The sequence below is a fragment of the Apus apus genome, chromosome 8 (genome assembly GCF_020740795.1).
Source record: "Apus apus isolate bApuApu2 chromosome 8, bApuApu2.pri.cur, whole genome shotgun sequence".
NCBI lineage: Eukaryota > Metazoa > Chordata > Aves > Apodiformes > Apodidae > Apus > Apus apus.
Window position 1 is genome coordinate 13,269,580 of NC_067289.1, and position 20,786 is coordinate 13,290,365.

General features: G+C 39.1%; 1 protein-coding gene across 3 annotated transcripts in view; it reads left to right on the plus strand.

Annotated features, from left to right (window-relative positions):
- The first annotated feature begins 3,897 nt into the window (after nt 1-3,897).
- AGTR1 (angiotensin II receptor type 1) overlaps nt 3,898-20,786 on the plus strand; it is a 29,489-nt gene continuing 12,600 nt past the window's right edge. For 2 of the 3 annotated variants that reach the window (XR_007890222.1, XM_051626642.1), the window contains exons 1-2: nt 3,898-4,037; nt 8,460-8,577. The gene's annotated coding sequence lies outside the window, so the exon portion shown is untranslated. The remainder of the gene's footprint in view (nt 4,038-8,459; nt 8,578-20,786) is intronic. The other variant, XM_051626643.1, reaches the window with a different exon arrangement.

A 20,786-nucleotide genomic window follows, 5' to 3' on the forward strand; every position in this document is an offset into this window, starting at 1 on the left:
AGTAAGGGCAGCTGCCCACGCAGGGCAGGATGTGTTGCACTCACAATGTCCCCAGAGCGGTGGTGCAGTCTCACCGCAGTCCAGGCCCAGAAGCAGCCAGCCTGCTCGTGCTGGCAACCTGCACAGCCATCCCTGCACTCATTCCAAGTTACATGTGTTATATCTGCCTCTGAATTCAACACTCCAAACCCCCAAAGCAGATGCTGTTGTTGTTAAACTAATGATTTGGCAAAAACCATTCTAGATACAAAAATAAGTACATAATTGCCCTGTTCTATAAACTTTAGAAAATAAGGTTGTCACACACTATCATTCAGTTCCGACTCCTAAATTCACAGTAGAAGTCAAACAAAAAATCTACAGTTTATTTATGAAAATGAAACCAGTTAATTTTCAAAGAGTTTAGAAAATGCTGAGATTTAAAATGTTAGTTTCCTTGCAGTCTGTATTTTCCAGCTTTCCCTTTTGTTATATGCATGATGATTACAAGGGATACAATTAAAGCATGCAAGCTGAGGAAGACTAGAAGGTAAAGTATATACTTTCCTGGAAGGAGATTAACTATCTTAATTATTCAAGGACCTTATCAGATAAAAATAATAATGTAAATTTCCACAGCTCTGGAGCAGCAGACTTAGTGGATATTAGCAACACTGCTGCACAGAAGTCTGTAAATGATCTCCCTCACTTGGCCCAAAAGACATTTCTCCTTCTCTCACAAATATATATTACTCTCAGCAGAGTCTTCTAGCCTTAGTAAATGTTTATTGTCTCCAGTGGTCTCACATGGAGAGTGGATGGCAGCAGCAACATACATTCCTGTTCCTACTAGGCAAGCTACTAACATCTTCAGATGAACAAGTCTGGGATCTAGAGGTGGACACTGAGAATTAGTGTTTACTTTTCCTTCAAAATTTTATTAAGATCTTTCAGTAATTTTCAGTTTTAGTAGACCTACAGGAAGGGGACAGACACTGAATACCCAGTTCACTGACAAGAGGGAATGAAAAAGTCTAAATAATAGATGCATTGACTTGGGATTGATTCCTGGTGATTTGACTGAAATATACCTCATTATACCTTCCGCTAATTCCTGCGGACATTGGTGTATCAGCATTGCAGAGAGGGATTTGAGCACCTGGTTTTCACTCTTAAGGGGTGGTAGGCCTTCTGATTCTCAAAAATGCTAGCATGCTGCCCCAAAAATGCTGGGCTACTACACCCAGGGGCCTCACCAGTATGTCCAGTTACATCCCCCTTCCCCTTCAAACCTTGTTTAAAGCCCTGTTAATCAGCCCTGCAATCTCTTGCTCAAAGTCCCTCTTCCTCCTTTGAGAAAGGTGTTTCCCAAGAGGTGCCAGCAAGCCTGGTGCTGTGTAGGCCATCCCATACAGTACTAGAGATTTTTATAAATGGTGCTATTAGAAGAGCTATCTATTTGATACTGATAGCAATCAAATTCCCCAAACCTAACACTTTCTTAACGACAGTGGTTTGCTCTAACACAAGCAGCAGAATGAAACCTGCTCCCCGAAGCCGCTTCTGGTTTGTAGACACCTCAATCAATTCTGGTGGGAAGAAGCCTCTTTATTTACAGAAGTTCAATGAAAACAGAATTCTAGTCACCAAGTCTATTATTCACTGGATGTTCCTGTAAATCACATTTGTGTAGCAAGTGCATGTTTCTGTGCTCATCATGTTACAATTCTGTTACTGGGATTCCAGACAAAACTGCAGTAACAAGGAGATTTTCCCAAAATGACATGAAATTACATCTTCTATCTTTTGTACATCTACCAGAGATGGAATGAACTCAACAGAGAGATGCAGACCCAGATTCAATTTTACATGCATCTTTAAAAAAATAATCCAACTTAAAAGAAGTTTATTTTTTCATTGGATTTTGGTTAAAAGTACAGTTATCATCTACTTTCCCCATGTCTTTACCTGAAGAGAGGGATGGGAGGTAATAAAAGGAACAACTGATCCCAGACAGTGATTCACACATCTGGAGGCATTTTGTGACTCTAAGTGGCCAGTGTTTGATGCTGGCACAGGGATTTGGCTTTAGTTCCCTCAGCTCAGTTCTAAGAAAACTGGAAGACCACTAGACAACACATCCTTACAAGCAGCACCTTATGGAGGTCTCCTCCCCATCAGCTCTATCCAGCAAGTTTTACCATAGGACAGACTGAGGCAGATTTGGACAATTATTGCTGAATACATTGATACTCAGTAGAGTTTTGTAATCAATCACACATGTACAAATAATTGTTTGGATAGAATAAATGTGCCCCACACGTCAAGAGCCCCATGTAATACAACCAACAACATATATGGGAATACAAGAGCATGCTGCTGTAGCCAGCTTCAGAGACTGTAAAGGCCTGAATACTATTTCTTGGCAAGTGGCTTCCAGTCCTTGTCATGATAAATCTGTGAACATACATGTAGTTCATCTTTAGAAGATGTCTCAGCACAACCTTTTCAGAGAGGAAGCCACTTAAAAACTCCTCAAGTGCCAGAAGGGCAGCATGCTGCCAGTATAGAATGCTTCAATCCTGACTCCTGTTCTGATGGAAATTGAGATTATTTTTATTGACATGACATAAATAAGATCAGGGCAAAATGTCACAGGTAAATTAGTTCTGTCATATAACACACTCATGGCCCATCAGAAACAGCCTGGAGCAATTAAGTTCATGTAATGTGCCTCAGTTCTGCATTTCTATCTGAACCTCTGATGTAGCAAAAAGACTTTGAAAAACAAATTACAACTAGACAAGATCCTACTGATTATACATCTGCAGATGCTGAAAAGCAATTATTATTTCAACTAAAGTTATTACTGCAAAATCCCAATTTTTCCTCTTGATTTGCCTTCTCCCATCACTAAGTAGATCCTAATTACTCAGCCACAATAAAGTTACACTGCCGACCCTTGCAAAATATTACCATCCTCAGTCATAATGTCTTCCTTAAGGGGGGCTCCAAAAACTCACTAGATGTATAAAAAGATTTGAAAGTTACCTGCAATTGTGCAGTTCCCATTGGAAGTAGTAGCTCTGTCCATAACTTTGGTCAGATAGACCGTAAAATACAAAAATGACCTAATATAAATCAGAACTTCTGAATTCCTGTTCTTGATGTGCACAACAATCTCAGAAATCCTACTTGAAAAGCTGCTCCCTGTCCTGTTAACCAGATCCAGATTAAGCAAAGACAGAAACAAGTAACAAAAAAATCCCTCAAAGTCCTTTTCATTATGTCAGCCAGAAGCAATATGAAGAGTTAAACTCTTAGGACACGTTCCAAGGAGGTTTGACATACCTGTTTCCTCCTTCCTTCTACTTTGAGGGGATAAAGTTTGACAGACTTCTTAGGGCAATTTTACATATGTTGCAGCTTCACTAGTGATGATCTGACCATTTCAGTTGCGCTCACAGGCGGTCGGGGGAATTCCTAGAGAAACTGGAAATGCTTGTCCACCTCTTGCCACCCAAAGGGAAGGAGCTGGCACCCCATGCCCATCCCTCGCCCTACCCGCGCAGCACTCGCCCTCCTCCCAAGGACCCGCGACTCGCTGGGCGCTGATTCTGCTGCGCGGTGCCCAGCGCCGAGACACGCGTCCCGCCTGACCCCGACCCGGGCACCCACCCCTCGCTGCCTGCGGAGCGATGCCAACCGGCCGCCCCGCCCCGGGGGCAGCAGGCGTGACAGGGACCGAGGGGTGGGGAGGAGAAAGGGGAAAATGGGAGGGAGACAGGTCAGAGGGGTCTGTCCCGGGAGATGGGTGGGGAAAGACAGCGGGCGAGCTGGGCTGTGCTGCAACGCCCCTCGCTATAAGTGGAGGGGCCGCGCAGCCGATCGGGAGGAGCGGTGCGGGCGGGAAGGGACAGCGCGCACAGCCCAGCCCAGCCCGACCAGGCGCGGTGCCAACGCCGTCGGGTCTGAGCTGCCCGTCCCAGCCGGGCTGCGGCCGCTCGTCGCCCCCAGGCCGGTCCTCCCTCCCTCTCTCCCTCCCTCCGCGGAGCCAGGTAAGGCGCGTCCCTCCGGCGGCCCCCGCGCCCCGCCGCGGGCTCTGCCGCGGGAGCCCGGCCGGCAGCCGCACCTCTCCCCTACAGCTCGGGAGCACGCTGCCTGGCCGCAGGGGAAGGAAAGAGTTTGTGGTTTCTGAGACAGGCTCCTGCGGAATTTGTACTTCGTGTAGATGAAGTTGGCAGAGGAAATCTCCGTTCTGGGCGAAACGCAGGCACTTAAGCCCTGTGCCCTGGCTGGCCCTTCGAGGCCCACTCGCTAAGCCCAGACCACATATTTCTTTTGGAGGCAGCTAAACGTCCCGCAGACTCACAGCCATGCCCGTGTCAGCTCTCGTGTCTTGTCAGCAGCTTGAAGATAAGCAAAGGCACCCTTTGACAGAAGGCACAGCGCTCGGGACGGCAACACCTTCTTGCCATCAAGGCTTTTCCTCCCAGGCTGCAAGAGCCAGCCCCCCTGTCTAAGGGCAAGATCAGATGGGCACTTGCAATTTTTACTACTGTGCTAAGCTCATGATACAAAATAATCAAAAACCACTAAAGGTGACGCTGATGATTTTTGAGATGTGTGCAAACAGTTTTGTTTTCTATTCTAACAACAGCTTAATGTCCACCAGCTGGCCACTAGTATTGGTTTAATTAAAATTGTGTGGTATATGCTCTCCATAACCAGACTTAGCTCATTTCTAAAAAAAAAAAAAAGTTATCTGCAACCAGAGATTAAATTCTAGTTACTAAAAGTTAAAATGCTAAAATATGTCCCCTCTCCCCATTTTTTTTTCTTTTTATCCCCCTGTCATCAGCCAGCTTCTAAACTTAACTTGGACTCTGAAAAATTAAACTGAACTAGAGCTCTTCAATGTGTTTAGGTGAAATCCTATAACATATTTGCTGTCTTCGCACTCTTCATACATCAAAACTCTTAAAATGTTATCAGTTATTTACAGGCACATAAGCCCTGTATTCCTCTGAGTGAGGCTACTGGTGTATCAGTAACTGAATTAGTCAATTGCACACTATGTACAAGCAGTATATTTGCAGGATTCAGTTAACACCATTTCTATATTTCTGCAAACCTGCTAGTCAGTGAGATATATGACGATAAGCAACAGCAGGATTCTGTCCAGAGTGTGCTACAGTTCACTGTAAATTTCCATCACTTCCATAAGCAGCAGTAGTGGTTTTAATTGTGTTGTGGAGTATAAGACAGGCTAGTAAATGGGCTTAGTAAAATCCCAAGCCAAAACACAATGAGGGTAAAGAGGGATTTTTCTTGGGGATGGGTGAGGGTGGCATCTTCTTTTTTTCACTTACATGGAGCTACACCGCTGATATGATTAGATTTTTGCCTGAATAGGAGGATGGAGTGTGGCCTGCAGCAGGTAATTACCATGGTGATGTAGAATGGCTCTTTTAGCTCTGTTTTAGTATTGGACAAATGTTGCATGCTCCTGACCAAGACAGTCCATTTTGCTTGTTGCCACCATTTTCAATTACACTATCTTTCAAAAATATGAAGATGTGCCTACAAATAAGGCTTTCACTCATGTATGAGGAATTTTGACTGAATGCCTTTCCAGTAGGAATGTGGCATTTCTGTACACTTTTCCTCTCTACAACTTGAACTATATAGCAGAGAAAAATCAGCTACAGCTATGGAGTGCTTCCTAGTTTATGTTGCTAAAGTGGTCTTGCACAATTAAGAGAAGTTACATTTCTCATTATATTTGAATATAGTTTCATTCCCCTCTTATACTTTTCAAGATAGTGGATGGAAACAGAGTTAATGCTCACACTACAGGAGAGCAGAAGTGTGCCCATTGCTGATGGTGCTGTTCCTGCTTGGAAACAGAACCATGCTTGGGTTGGACTGCACGTGTGAGCTGCAACTAGAAGTTACTGGTTTCAAAGGCTGTAAATACCAGTCTGGAACACCAGTATCCACAGCACTGCAGAAGTGAGGAGAGTGCTGCTTTTCAGTTTAAATGTCACAACTCCACAACCTGCTTTTTACAGTCTGCTTTGAACAAAAAGATGCCTGATTTGTATTTGTGTTACCCGCTGGGTGAATAATGCTATCTTTAATTGTACTAAGTATCTGAAAATGTATGTAATTTCTTTTTGCTATTTTTAGTACTATAAAAACAGAGGCAGATGCAGAATGTAAACATGGTGATTTATTTACACTTTCTAGAATAATTCTGTTGAAAAGCGTGGACTGCGTTTGCAGACATGGAAATATGTGACAGAGTTAATTCCTGTTAAAATTTTTATTTCAGATAATGGGCACTCACTGCATTTTCCTAGATTCTTAAGTTTCCTGCACTGTGCTAATTTTATCCTCTGTGTTCGTTAAAGGAATACATTTAGGTAGTCCTTTTCTCTGGCATTGTCTCTGTCTTACAGCAGCTCCAGTGATTATTAACATAGGAACTTAAAATTGCATAAAGTACAAACTCTTATTACACTGTGCTAGTTAAACTCTTGTTTATGCAAAAGTACAACATTAGTTGAAGGTGCCTTAAGCAGTCACAGGTTAGTAGTCTCATTTGCTCACTACCTCTGCTTTTTCTCTGGACCTTCTTAAGGTCCAGAAAGCTGCTAGTGTCACCTGGAGTATTCATAATCTCTCCTGGGGCTATTACTGCTCAAATATTAAGGCATCTAATCACATTGTGAGAAGCATCTTATTATTTTTGAGTGGTTAGCATGTATCTGTGTTGCCTATACTTCATGTCTCCTTTTCTGCCTTAATGAATTCATCAAAGGTCACGTTCTGTCTTGACTTGGATAGAGACCATAGATATTTATGCATTATTTTAATCACACACTATGTCTAACTCACATTACATGGCAAATTTTGAGTGCTTTTTTTGGCTGAATTTAATGGTTATCTTCTAGCAGATAGCTCAGTAAGAGGAGAAATAGTCTAAAATCTGATTTGTCTATGTCATATCTAAAGCTGTGTTGGGGAAATTGGTTATCAAGATGCATTGAGATATGAATAGATCTGCTTGGGCAGTATTTTAGATAAGCTAAAGAGAGCAACCAAATGGGTAAGTCTGGGGAAGGGTGACCAACAAAGCAAAATAAACCTCTTGCATATTTCTGACAGTAAGACTGGCAGTCCAGGAACCATCATCACTCTCTGGAAAGACAAGTATAATCTCAGAATCCTTTCAGAGTTGAAGGCATGGTAAAATCTACATTTTACAGCTGGGAGGGCTGGGTCAGGTTATAGCCTGGCCACTACAGGCCCACAGTAGTCTACTTCTGTTGTAGGCTCTATTGATGTTTTTAAGCCTTGTCTATCTTTCTGCTGATATTTGTGCCTCACACTCTCAGTTGTGCAACAATTCCATCAGAAGTGCACCAGCATGGATGTTGTACTCTACCGTGTCTCCTCTCAAATATTAATTCACAATTTTGCAGTATTCTTGCATAGGAGTTATGGTTTTTTTGGACAAATCTTATGCAAAAAAAAATGATGCAAAGTTAAAATTGTGGTATGTACACACAAGGTAAGTTCAAATACACCAGGGAGTTTTGAGTAGGTGGTAACATAATTTACTCTTAGTACTTAAAGGTGCATAGACCTCATGTACGAGGCCCAAACACTGAGCCTGAATATCAGAAAGATCCAGGAAAGCTGTTTTCTTATATACAGCTTCTATTGCAGTTACTAATCACGGTATAATTTTCTGTCTCTTCATTCTAGTCCTAAAAACCCTGCAGTGAAAAGTGAACCAGTAAGCTTTTACTAACCATACTATTTCTTTTAGTTCTCTTTCCATCAACAAATTTGTCTCATAAGATCACTTCCACTAATAGACAGTCATTGTACGCATTGCTCTCATACCGTGTTCTGTACCATTCTTTGCAAAAAAAAAAATCTTACAGATGTACTTTAGAAGAATCTGTGCCATTAGTGAACATCCTAGCAAATTTAACAAATCTGACAAAAAAGGGGTGTTATGGTACTTGTACTTGATTTTTTTTGCCTCAGCTGTAACAAACAAGTGAAAATAAGTTATCATGACTACAAGGCCTAACAGCTGTCATTGTCTGAGACAAAGCACATATGAAATAGGATGGCTGGTCTAATAATTTATGGCCTTATCTTCAGATAATTGATGGATTATACTAAAATTACTTTCAGCTTTCAAGTGAATTGCAACTAAGAGCAGGAAAATATCATGCTCCAAATGGCATGCTGTTAGTATGCTCTGTTGTATGACCATCTGAAAGAACTACAGATTTTGGGGCTGTCAGGCGTCTGTTACAATTTTCATTCAATTTGGTTTTTGTTTGATAGCAAAATTGTCCAAGAATCTGCTGTATAACAACACGAGCTAGAATGCTTGGTTACCATTTGTGGTGTTTATCTCCTTTTATTGTAGTTGAGTAGCATTTCTCTTATAGGCACAGCAAATGGGTAATAACTGAAGATGACCTCACAGCAGGAAAGTGAGATCAGATTGGCAATGCATCACTGAGTGGCGTGATTGAAGACAAGACAAAAAGCAGGCTACAGCAAAAGGTAACTGGCAATATCTAAAGAAACTAGTACTGAATTTGGGCAAGGTCAATATTTAGACAGTATTTCACTGTTTGAAGTGAAAGCTATAATTAGAGTTACAGCCAGAACAAAGAATGATTTAACCAAACACCTAATTTCAGCTAACTCATCTATTCCTCTCATTATTCTAGGTCATACAACTTTTTCCGTTGTAGATGGTTGGCTAACGGAATCTAATAATCAGTCCATGAAGTATTGGAAAATAGAAAATAAACCAACATTCCTCAGTCCTCTCAGTTTGCTGAAAACTGAGAGGGATAGACTGAATGCAAGTACTGTGCCTCAGCATTTCTAGCTCAGAGGGACCCATGCAAATAGTAAAACTTTCCAGGAAACCACTGAGCAGCTGTACTTTTATCTTGGGGGGTTTACGCAAGGAAGAAAAATGTACACTTCCCTAAAAAATGTTCTGTTGGCAGTTCTCCTCCATTTAACCCTGTTCTAGCATCAGCACAGCCTGGCCAGACCCTTTGCTTGAAGCAGGCAGCACATCATGTACAAAGATGCAACCTGAACTTGTTTTTATTGAGGAACCATGCATGCCCCTCCCAAGTTTTTAGGACATGCATCACCTTTTCTTCCTTTCCTTTACAAACTCTTACTGCTTTTTATATTTTCTCCTTTCTCCCCTCATTCTTGTTACTCAAGCCTAAAGGTTTATACCATTTTCCCTTCTTTTTTGCCTCCTATAAGTTACATTGAGCTGAAGAGTCTACTACCACTCAATTTCTGGCAGTTGCTCAGGATTTCCTCCCTCCTTAGGCTCTTTACTTATTGCAAAACATTCAGAAATGGAAAGCGTGGGGCAGGAATCAACACCTGTTTTCAAAGGGGGACGCTAGCTCTGCTGTTAGATTTCTCTGTTTTTCTCTTGGCTTTGTTATTAGCAGCTTATTTTTACAAGACAATCACAGTTTTTCTTTTTTTTTCTCAAATGAGGCTTTATTTCAGATAAAAGAGGTTTATTTACCCATGCTTCCTAAAAAGCACTGCATAGGGGAAGGGTTAAAAAATATTTTACCTTTAAACATGTTTTATGATGATGTTCCATGTTCTTAGACATACTATCAAAAAAAGTCATGTCAGTACTGGACAGCCACACATCTAAGCATTTGCTTAGCTCAAGTGGTGATTTTCTTAGCAATAAGGGATAAAGCTCATGTGGCATTCTTTGTAGGACACATCACTACTCTTTCCAGACAAGTGCACAGTCATGTTTGCTTGAGAACCAGGACTGCACTTTGTTGAGGATGCACCGATTCACAGCATCATAGCTTAGCTCACACACTGACTCTAACAGACCTCTTGGGTTTGCTACCTATTGCTGGTGCTCAGTACCCAGAAGGAAAGTCGAGCCAGGACAGTAAAGAGTTCACTAATTTTATTTTCAAAATAGTGCAATAAAAAAACCCAGGAAACAAGCTGTACAAATTTGGCAGAACATCTATTTTGGTATCATTCTATTAAGAATTCTGCCTTCCAGACAAAGCATTAGGGATCACAGTATCTGTTTTTTCATGGGTGATAATGCCTTTCACACTGACATGGATTTACATATCTCTACCTGACCTTTCATTCTCCTTGATTAACCCCTTAGCACTTCAGTAGTCCAATTGGCTTGTAAAAAAGTCACAGATACATTGCTTGTCTTTATATTTTACTACTAACATTTTCTTTTAGTTCTCATCACAATCTGCCCTTAACAGAGGTTTTGTGTAAGTGCATGCATAATTTGGCCTCTATGTTTTCCATGTTATACTTAACAGTTACAACAACACTAACAGTTACAACAGTACTAACTTCTCTTGAGCTTAGCTGCATTACCATTTTCAAAAGATATTTTTTTTTTAATAAACCCTTGTACTTCACCAGTTACTCATACTGTTTTCTTTCCTTTCTGCCTTTGGTTCCCTTTTTCTGACACTAATGAGGTATTCATTAAGAAGCCTCCATGCTGATCCTTTGCTTTTAATCTTTTAACTTTTCCCTCCAGGCTATTCCTAACATTCTCATTTAAGGAAGAAAAGTCTTTTCATAGGCATAGTGTGATACTTTCCCACTGTAAGGATATCTAAATTAATTCTATAAAAGAAAAGTAATCAAGTGTCTCAATCAGACACAATGAACCAAATTGGAAAACAAAGCTTCCTCTCAATGAAGGTGTTGAAATCTAAAGTCTATTTCCTTGCACAGAAATCCACAATATATTTGCTTTTGCCTCTACAGTAAGACAAACACTATTTTTCAGCATGAAGTCAAAAGAAAAAAGATGTTTAACATGAGGCTTGTTTTCCCCATAACACTTTGACTGCTGGGAAGTTACGTGGAAATCACTGGCTATGGTATTGGAAATGTAGTGATAAAACTTGCACGTTAGTCGGTTTAGTTAACATGGCAGATAATTTAGTGATATTGATATGTCCATGTCCACATAGACATGCTGCATCTGCATGTGGGCTTGTTTTCCAGTTAGTGTATTCATTACTCATAGCAAAAGTTTCGGTCACTTACTTTTAGCCACATTGGTGATAGGTAAGAAACACTGATGTGATTTGATAGAGGTTTTGGGAGAGGGAGAGTCTTTTTATATAAGCATGCAACAGGAACTACTGTCAGCCAACTCATCTAATTTCCATTAGATTAGAAATTGGAACACCTGTTTGACAGAGGTCTCTCTACTTCTGCAGTAGAAGCAGAGAAATTTAAGTGTTTATTTTCTCACCCACTTTCTGACAGATTAATGAGTGTTGCAGATGAAGGTAACTATTGCTCTGAACAATATGTTTCTAAACATTGTTATTCATTAACATACATTTGCCTTCTACTTTTGAGGAGAGGTTGTGGGGAGGAGTAAAACTGAAAAGCACATCCTGCAGAAAGGACTGTGTATTAAGCTTGTAGAGCTCTTAGGTGCATCATGAATTTACCCTGGTGATTTAGCCTAGTGGTAGGAAAGCATCCTTCTGGGGATTTATGTACAGGTAAGGCCTCACACACATCAAACTGTTAATTATTTGCTCCATGACCAGAAACAAATATATGTGCATAAGCTCTCTAATCATACCTTTCTTATTGTTTTACAAGAAAGCACAGGAAGGCAGTTACTTGCATCAGAAAAACAGAGTAATGTTATTCATTGCTCATCATGTTATTATCTCACTTTTAACTAAGGAAAGTCGTTCAGGAGCTTAAGTTGCATACTGTTAACTTTTGCCTCTGCATCTTCTGTCTTACCAGAAGTAAGAAAACCGTGTAAGGGTACACAAATGGCACCATATTCTCTGAATAAACTAAACTACCAGGACAAAGCAAAGAAGCCTCTATCTGGACTAAACTGAAGTTCCACAAAGTCCTATCACTTCCCATCTTTGTCTATAAAGTTATTAGCTGTGTTCCCTGCCTTTCTACCTGCAAATATCTTTGCCTAGAAGAAGCAATACAACCTAGTTAAAACATCACTTTCAGTAGTTTTATGTTAGCTACACCACTGATTTTGAGTTGTGCCTTTCACAGTAACGCTGTAAAGCAGGAAAAGGACAAAGATCTTGCACGTAGATTCAGAAAAATCCTTTTCTCCCAGAAGTAGATTATTTGGTTCATGAGGAAACAATTGCAGCTTGGACCTTTCCATGCTATTTTCTATTGTGATCTCCACCAATGACAGAAAAGATTCTGACAGTGTTCACATATTTCTGTCACTCATGCATTAACTATTTCAGAACATTATAATTTCTAATTTGGATGCATGAAATCCCATTTTCTGCTAAATTATGAACAATCACTAATACAACCAAGAGTTTAAACTTATGCAAATTTTACCTGGATTTACCCAGAGGCTGTATTTACTGACCTCCCTCAGTATCTGGACTTCCACAGAGTAGATTGTACTACCCTTCTTAATAGCCAGTCTTTATCTGGCTATACCAATTATATTTTTAAACATTTTTTTTTCCTGCCTCCCTATAGTAATACCTGTTCTCCACCCATTAATGGCACGTCATTATTTTATTTTAACATTCTTAACAGAATTTGAGAGACTTTTTATCCTTTACCACATTCTTTTTCTTCCTGGACCAAAAAGCAGAAGGGCCCCAAAATTCACAACCCACTAAATTTCATTTCACACACATTATGTTGCAGTACAGTTACCTGTAATAAACAGCAAGATACAACTATTTACCTTTGTCTCATCTCAGTTAATAAAAAATTATGTATCCCCTGATGTTACTAACTTCTCCTTTCTGCTGTATAAAAATAATTTCCATACACTCTAAATTTTCAGTATGTGTTTTAACGAAAAAGGGGCTAACTCTTCTGTTCCTAACAACATTGGTGCATCTGATTCATTAAAACCTTTGTGTTTGGACGCAGCCAAGCCCAGCCTTCTTTCCTTCACCTTTCAAAAACATTTCTTCTCACATCTTCCACATTTACCATGCCCTTAATATCACACTTCTTTGAACAGTCATTATTCATACAACACCAAAAGAGCAATGATCTGCATGATTTTCAGCATTTGCATTATCTTTTCTGTAGTGACCTCAGGGAAAGTTGCATCCCCTCTATTGGGGGTAGCTTTCCCAAGTTTGGCCAAGTTTCAGGAGCTTTGTAAAATCTACAAGGTAAAAGCATGTGGTAACTATGTGGTTTTCTCAGTTAGCAAAAGGAACTTCGCAAAACAGTCTGTGCCTTTTGTAGCAGCACTCTAAAGCATGATCCTTTCTGGTGTTTTAGATAACAGAATAACATCATTACTGCCTCAGGAACTTTGATATTTGTAGACTCCACATTTCTGTTCACAAGAAGTTGTGAAGATAAAAAGTTTGCAGGGGAACAATGTTCCCTCAAAAGACTAGCCCCAGCGTTGCTGTAAGGCCAGTTTCTTGATGCCTCCACTCTTGAAATCACAGTAATTTAACATAGTAATTCTCCTGCAAGCTGGAAGGAAGAACAGTTGCTGTTACTGCTCTTTCCATGTACTTAGGGAGGCACCCACCAGCTTCAGTGAAGAAAACTGCGTAACCTTAAGGACAGATGTGTAGGCATGTGAAACATCAAGTCAAATTGCGACTGAAAGGAGGTAAAATACCTCACACATTGTATCTGATCTCTGGTCTGTTAGAAAAGGGCATGAAAAGAGCTTTCAGCAGTGCTTTTTTATTTCAGTCAGTTATTTTTCTCTCTTGCCTCTCCACAGCCTTTTTAATAGAAGGCTGAAATTTCGGTCTGGATCAAGCCCCAGATTATTATAAGGTCCCCTACTCCTCAGGCTGGAGGAGTTGACAGTAGAAGTTTATGATTCATTCCATATAGAAATAATGGTACCAACAGAAATTTCAGGTGTATGGTTAGGTATCCAGAAGCTGCATCTGTGTAGGAGGTGCACTGCTGGGTAATTAAAGAGTACTTAAAAACTTCTTATTCCATGGAACTAAGCTATCGGAATAGAAACTTAAAATCCATCAAATTATTTCACTCCCACTTAACAAACCTGAATTTGATTTCTGTCTTTTATTAAAAATGATCACATGGGGCACACTATATTTTATATAGGCAATTCTAGCTGCAATAAAGGAAATGTGCTAATCCATTCATTTACTATCACTCAGAGAAAGTAACCATGCAGCATGTAACCTTTCACAGCTCAAACTAATCTCACTTTTATTTGTTCTGGGACTTGATGGCTTAATTCTTTTTAACTATTTACTCTTTTGGGTACTGCCAAATACCCCAAAGATTCTACATCACCAGGCATCAAATCTGAAGTTATGAATGTGCAGTAAGCTGTATATTCATAATAGAGCAGTATCTTACTTTGTGTTGCCTTTCAAAAATCTTTTCATGTCAATACTGAAAACCCTAGAAATTCTAGTCCTATCTTGATCTGAAACAGATTCCTTTTTACTTTCATGGCATCTAAAGTGCAGTAAATGGCATTGTTAAAAATATGACAACATGTCCCTGATAAACAGACTTCAGGTTAACTTGCTATTTATTGATAATTTTTATCTCCTAGGAGGGCACCAGACCTCCTTTTTGGTAAAACTAATGGCTATGAAAGAAGTGCGAAAATCCATGCTGGATGGATGGTGATAGTTGATGCCCTCATTTCACAGTTTTAGTATGTCTAAGCGTCTTCAGCCTCTCTTAGGAAAAGAGGCAATTCCTTACCCTGTGGTATAAACAAGAAGTGTGACTGCCTCTTGATATAACAACTTTTCATATTTAAAAAACTAATTCAGCTACAGGTTTAGTAACCTAAATAAGGCAAATATAATCTTTATTCCTTGTTCAGGACAGCAACTAAGATGACTGGGACAAGGGGATATCACATGGAGATTCACCTTTCAGATATTGTCTTCTCTGAATCTTGATGTTTTGATGTTTAGTTTCTGAAGTACTGAACTAGTAATATTAAGATAGAAATATATTTTTTTATTTAATAATGTTTTCAGTTTCAAGTTACTGCTGTGCAGACAATTTTATATTCACATCTCTTAAGGTTATATAATACTTATTAAATACCAGAGAGCTTGCAAAATGTTCATGCAGCCTTGGTCAAAGAAAGAAAATAGAGACTACTCTGATGGATAAATATGAAAGAAAGAGGGCAGAAAACTGAAAAAAATCTAAGATATCTGGAGTATCGGGTACACTATCAATCCAGAACCAGTGATCCCTAAAGCTGCCACCTCCCTTATTGTCCCCAAGAGATAAGATTAACCATTCTCAACATGCAGTGTGTTTATCTTTCAGTGTTTTGGAGTTCAGTTCTACATTTATTGAACCAAGGAATGTTTTTCCTCACCTTAACAGCAGAGAAAACCAAATCATGTGTCTATAGATGAAAAGCTCCCAGAAAATAATGTTTACTTATAAACCCAGAGGATCTGAAAAGGAAAACCTATGAATTGAAATACTGAAACTTGCTGTAAACTGAAAGACTTTTGGCTAACCCTAATGAGCACTCTGTAGATCAATTAGTCAACAAGCTTACATGCATAAGATCCTTCTAATTGTTGCTATGCTAGCATTCACTAAACCACTAAGTTCTAATGAGGTTGAGAAACTCCAGTGAAGTTGAGCAATCCTTCCTTGGCACTATCACCTGTGAGTAAAATTTTATAGAAATACATACATCAAGGTTTCCCAGCTTCTGGAAAAGAAAAACATACTTGAGGGAATTGGTAGAGTTAAATTCAGCCAAAGAGCTAAGTGGCATGAAGAAATATTTCCAGTGTTTCTGGACTCTGTTAGCACGATGAGAGTATATGCAAAAATAGCCCAAGCTTTCACTGCTGCTGTAGCTGTTAGAATTGAAACTAAGACAATAGTGCCCTGTAGGCTGTTACAAAGAGCATGCAGAAAACTTGTTACATATTACATTGTAGTATTATTAAGCATTTAATTTAAAAAACAGGAATATTTTATTCATCACTCCACAGCCCCATAAATTAGTGCTTTGGAAGTGGCCATTTATAACAAAGTACTTAAGTGTGCAAATGAAAGATTATTTTTCTTCATTCTGCATTTTAAATCTAAATAATCGTTTGCTAGTTTTCTATCTCTAAATATCACTTCTATTTTCTCTAAATGCTTCTATTTTTAGCAGCTTCAAGACATAAACCTCATATGCTTGTACCCAAACATCCCTGAAGCGCATAGAGACACCCTAAGACTGGGTAACCTGTTTGAGATAAATACAGGACAAGACACTAACTATTTTTGCTTATTGGTGCAAGACAGTACAGTTATTTTATTTTTTTTTTTTTGTTGTTCTACTTTGCTCATTTACTGGTTTCCATAAAAGTGTCTCCATAACACTAACAGCCTTTTTTCTCTTTTTGGGTTGAAAGCTGTTTGCCCTTACTAGCATTAGACAGCTATTTAGCTAAAGAAAACAATAGAAACAGAATAATATCATGATGCACTGACAGTATCCAAAGGTATTTTGAGTAAAAGAGGCTGGGGGAGAGTGGGCTAAAAAGCAGAAACGATGCTTATGTTTTCAAGTTGTAAAATTGTTTACAATTAATGAAATATATACAGCACAAGGTCTAACCAATCACCATTTGGATAACAAAGTGTACGCTCACACTGCCTTTCAATTTCCAAATATCCTTCAAATCCCTTAAAAAAATAGTTCTGAAGTGACATTTTTTACAATAAACATCTTCCTATGAAAAGGAAAATACAGGTTTGAATTAAATTAACCTAGAATTACTTAAAGAATACTCATGACGGATACTTGGAAAAAGAGTTGTGTGACACTGTATTTAACAACATGCCCAGTTAATGTTAAAATTATCTTTTAGTCTAATGAGTAGGTGTCACTATTTTCTTATCTGCATCTTTAAAGGAATCTATACTCTTAGTATCCCTTTAAAAATATTCTTCTTAATTTGTCTTGAAAACATTCAAAAGTTTAAGCTGCCTATGTCTTTGAAAAAAATAAAATACTGGGACCTTGCTTCATGGCTTTGAAGTGCAAAATTGGACTGAAGGTGAGCAAAACCCAGAATGTACTAGAATAAAGGAAATCAGATATAAGCTAGTAGATACTAAAATAAAATCGTTCACTCTAGTACATTATGCTTTCCATAAAGCAGAAAAATCAATGATAGGCATTTTGCCTTGTGTTTACATCTCAAATAAGCTTGAAGAAAGGGGATATTTTGAAGAGTTGATGGCACTTGAGTATAAAATAAAGCAATTCTCTTATTTTAAAATAGGAAATACAGACCTCTAGTGGTTGAAACATATTATGTGAGAGAAACTTCAGAGCGATTTAAATGTCCCTATGCTTAATTGTGTTACTTTCTTTTTCCGTTACATTTCCCCTCTAGTCCCCACCCCATCATTCAAAAATTGCACACACCCCCAAGTCCGCTGTTCAGTTACTCCACAAGCATTTATTTTTCCCCAGAGGAAAAAGTCCTTTCATCTGTCCTTTTCTCATACAAATTTTATGACTTAAACTGAGTACAGTTGGAAGATATTTGGGAAGCGGAGGGAAAATTAATGAGAGTGGTCTATGAAAACAAACAGAAGAGAGTTTCCTTCTTTTAAGAATAAACTACGAAGGCAACATACAGAAGGACTGACTCTTATGAAGTATGCTGGAGGAAATAAATACAGAGAAAGTCTTACAATGTCAGAGTACATAAACAGTTTGCATATACAAGGTGGCAATAACTGGTCCTCTGCTAGCACAAAGTTAGTTATAAGCAATTGGGAGTTTTTATGTAATAGAAGAACCAGAGCTTGGAAAGATCACAGGCAGTTTATTTTCCAGCTATATAGAACTAACAGAAATGCAGCAGACCAGCTCCAACACTTGCAAGGGGAAGACAGAAAGACTCCATTTATAGGTTAGAGAATCAAATTGATAAATACTTGAAAATTAAAAACCCCTAGATACCACAAAATTAACAGCAATTTCAGGAGCTTGGCAGTTGATGTAGAAAAGATGGACCAGGAGGACAACTATTAAATTAAAATGCACAGGCCAGTCCAAGGTTCTGTAAATTCTGTTTGTGCTCATGTCAGACCACCTCCTGATCCAAAACTGAAAAAGCAACAGGCACCTAGACAGTTACTAATTCAAATCTTTTAAAGCTTGCTTTCTGATCTTGGTACTCATGAACTGGTGTACAGCGTTTGATCCCTGCACTGCCTATTGCAGTTCCGTTTCAGCAATATTTTGATTTATTGTCATTTACCATGAAGTCAGATGCAACCCTCTGTGGAAGACTGTGGCAGTGATGCCAGGGAGGCCTATGCACACTGCAAAGCCACCGTGGTTTGAGTTTACATTACTTTATTTGCCCAAGTGTTTGCATTTCTCTCCCCCTCCTCAATTCACATATCAACTCTGGACTAAAAATACTAAGGAAAAATGTGAATGGGGAATAGAGACTGTTAGAGAGAGCAAGGTAAATTTATGGCTTCATAGTCAGGAACACCAGGAAAGAGGCTGAAGAAGACATATGAAGTGGAAGAAATTATATCCATTAAGGCAATGAGGATAAAGGGGATTGTTCTGCTGAACAGGGAAAAAAAAGCAGTGCAATAAAGCATGTTGAAAGTGTCATTAGTTTCTCAGCAACTAAAGAAAGAAGAGAGAAGAAATTAGGAAAATGGCAAAAAAAAAATACAGGAAAAAGTTTATGCCACCAGAAAGAAAGAAACATAGTTAATATATTGAACATATTGTTCTAAATTTTTCTCAGCTTCTCTTCTTCCTGTGCAATCATCATATATAAAAATAGAATGCATCATCCTCTTAAACATGGAAATATCTTCTCATTTGTAAGAAGAGCAAATAATCCACCTACCAATAGAAGGGAATAAAAACAACAAACCTTGTGTTTTCTAATGAAGTGGCTACACTGTAGCAGGTTTGGTTGGTCTGAGTTTATTTAGTCTTTGTCAAAGCAAATATCAAAACCACGTTTTTGTTTACAGTCTGACTTGGGACACCTGCTTACCTATTTATAGCTGATGAAGTTCTCACAGAAGCAACAGCCAGTCCTGACTTATCTTCCAGTACACAAAGCACTGTTTACCTTGCATGGCCTCAGCATTCCTTGTTTCCACAGGCAGCATAATTAGGATGCACTTTCACCCAATAGAAACAATGAATGGAGTGGTAAATAATAGCTGGTAGAGCAGTATGAAGCCTTTCATTATCAGTGACATAATAATCATTGTAATTTTAAAAGATAGAAGTACAGGACAGTAAATGTACAACGGGTTTGCTGCTCACCAGATCATTTTCTTTGAGATTGACTTTGTGACACCATTCACAGTCACATCAATTCAGTCCTCTTAGAAGAAGCTCCTTGGGTATCAGCCTTAAAATGATCCAACTACCATCATGTTAACTCACGTAATTTGAGATGGAATTATCAATGTGCACAATTTCAGTATTTGCATTTAACTGGCTAGTGGTTTAACATGCCCTGGTCAATTCTGGCAGCATAAAGCTATACCAGCACCCTATTGCTGCAACATTTTCAAATGTTCTGCAGTACTTCCCTTCTAGAAGTATCTACTTTGCATAAAATGTGTATAACTGTGATCCAAATGTGCATAACTGTGATCATGGGACAAGCAGGTGAACTGGCAAGTGAGAATGACAGCAGAGATAACAGTGGTACAGAAAAGAAATCATTGCCTGTAAGTGAATACACCAGTTAGTACACCCAGAGAAGGATGCACTTGCCAAATAGTAGCCCTGGTTGCTCTAGTCACAGAGGAAGGTCTCGATCAGCCTGAACTGGGCCCTGATCCACTTCACTGCAAGTCTGAGGTGCACTGGTGATTTTCTTCATAGAGATTATGATAACGAACAGACCATGCAGCACCAGCATGTAGCTGGGACAAGGCAAATATTGCCAGACCTTGATGTTGCAGCATCTATCAGTGGTTGTCAAGTCTCCTTGGGCACTTTCACAACCAAGGGATGTGATAAGAGGATGTCTTTATCTTGAAATCTTTTTATTGTGGCTCTCCCTGTCCTATGGATAGCATGACCTTCCACAGAGCCAAATACTATGTATTCTAGGTTTGGCACAGTTTGAAAGCCAGGAAGCTGAGCTTAGGATGTGTTACAGTGCTGTGTGTGAGTAGAAATGTGTACATTTTTTTGTGTCAGATGTATTTGACTTTTTAACTTCTTAAACATTGCAAAAATAGCTGGGACATCTGTACCAAAGGAGGCAACAAGTCTAAATGACAGAATTAATTGGAGAGACTGGGAGGTGTCACATTGCACATCTTGATGAAGGGCTTATTAGTTGCATTTAACTAGATATTCCAAAATTGATAGAATAATCCAGAACCTAGATCTTGAATATTCACTGATAGCTTTATGAAAATGAATCAGCTTATTAATGCAAACATAAAAGCACATGAGCTGAGATAGCTTTTGAAAGACACAGCATTTCTCTAATAAATTGAGAGCCAAAGAGTGACCTTCCACTGCAGACTTCCTGTGCAGGCTTTGCCAAGGCCTAACTATGCCTCACTTCCCTATTAAAAAGGGAGTCTAAAAAGACAATCCATTTGGAATATGGTTGTCTCCCAACATAAGCATGTCAAACACTTACCAGAGCAGCATTCTGTCCTTAACAGGAACATGAGTGCTGAACAACGCAAATAATGAG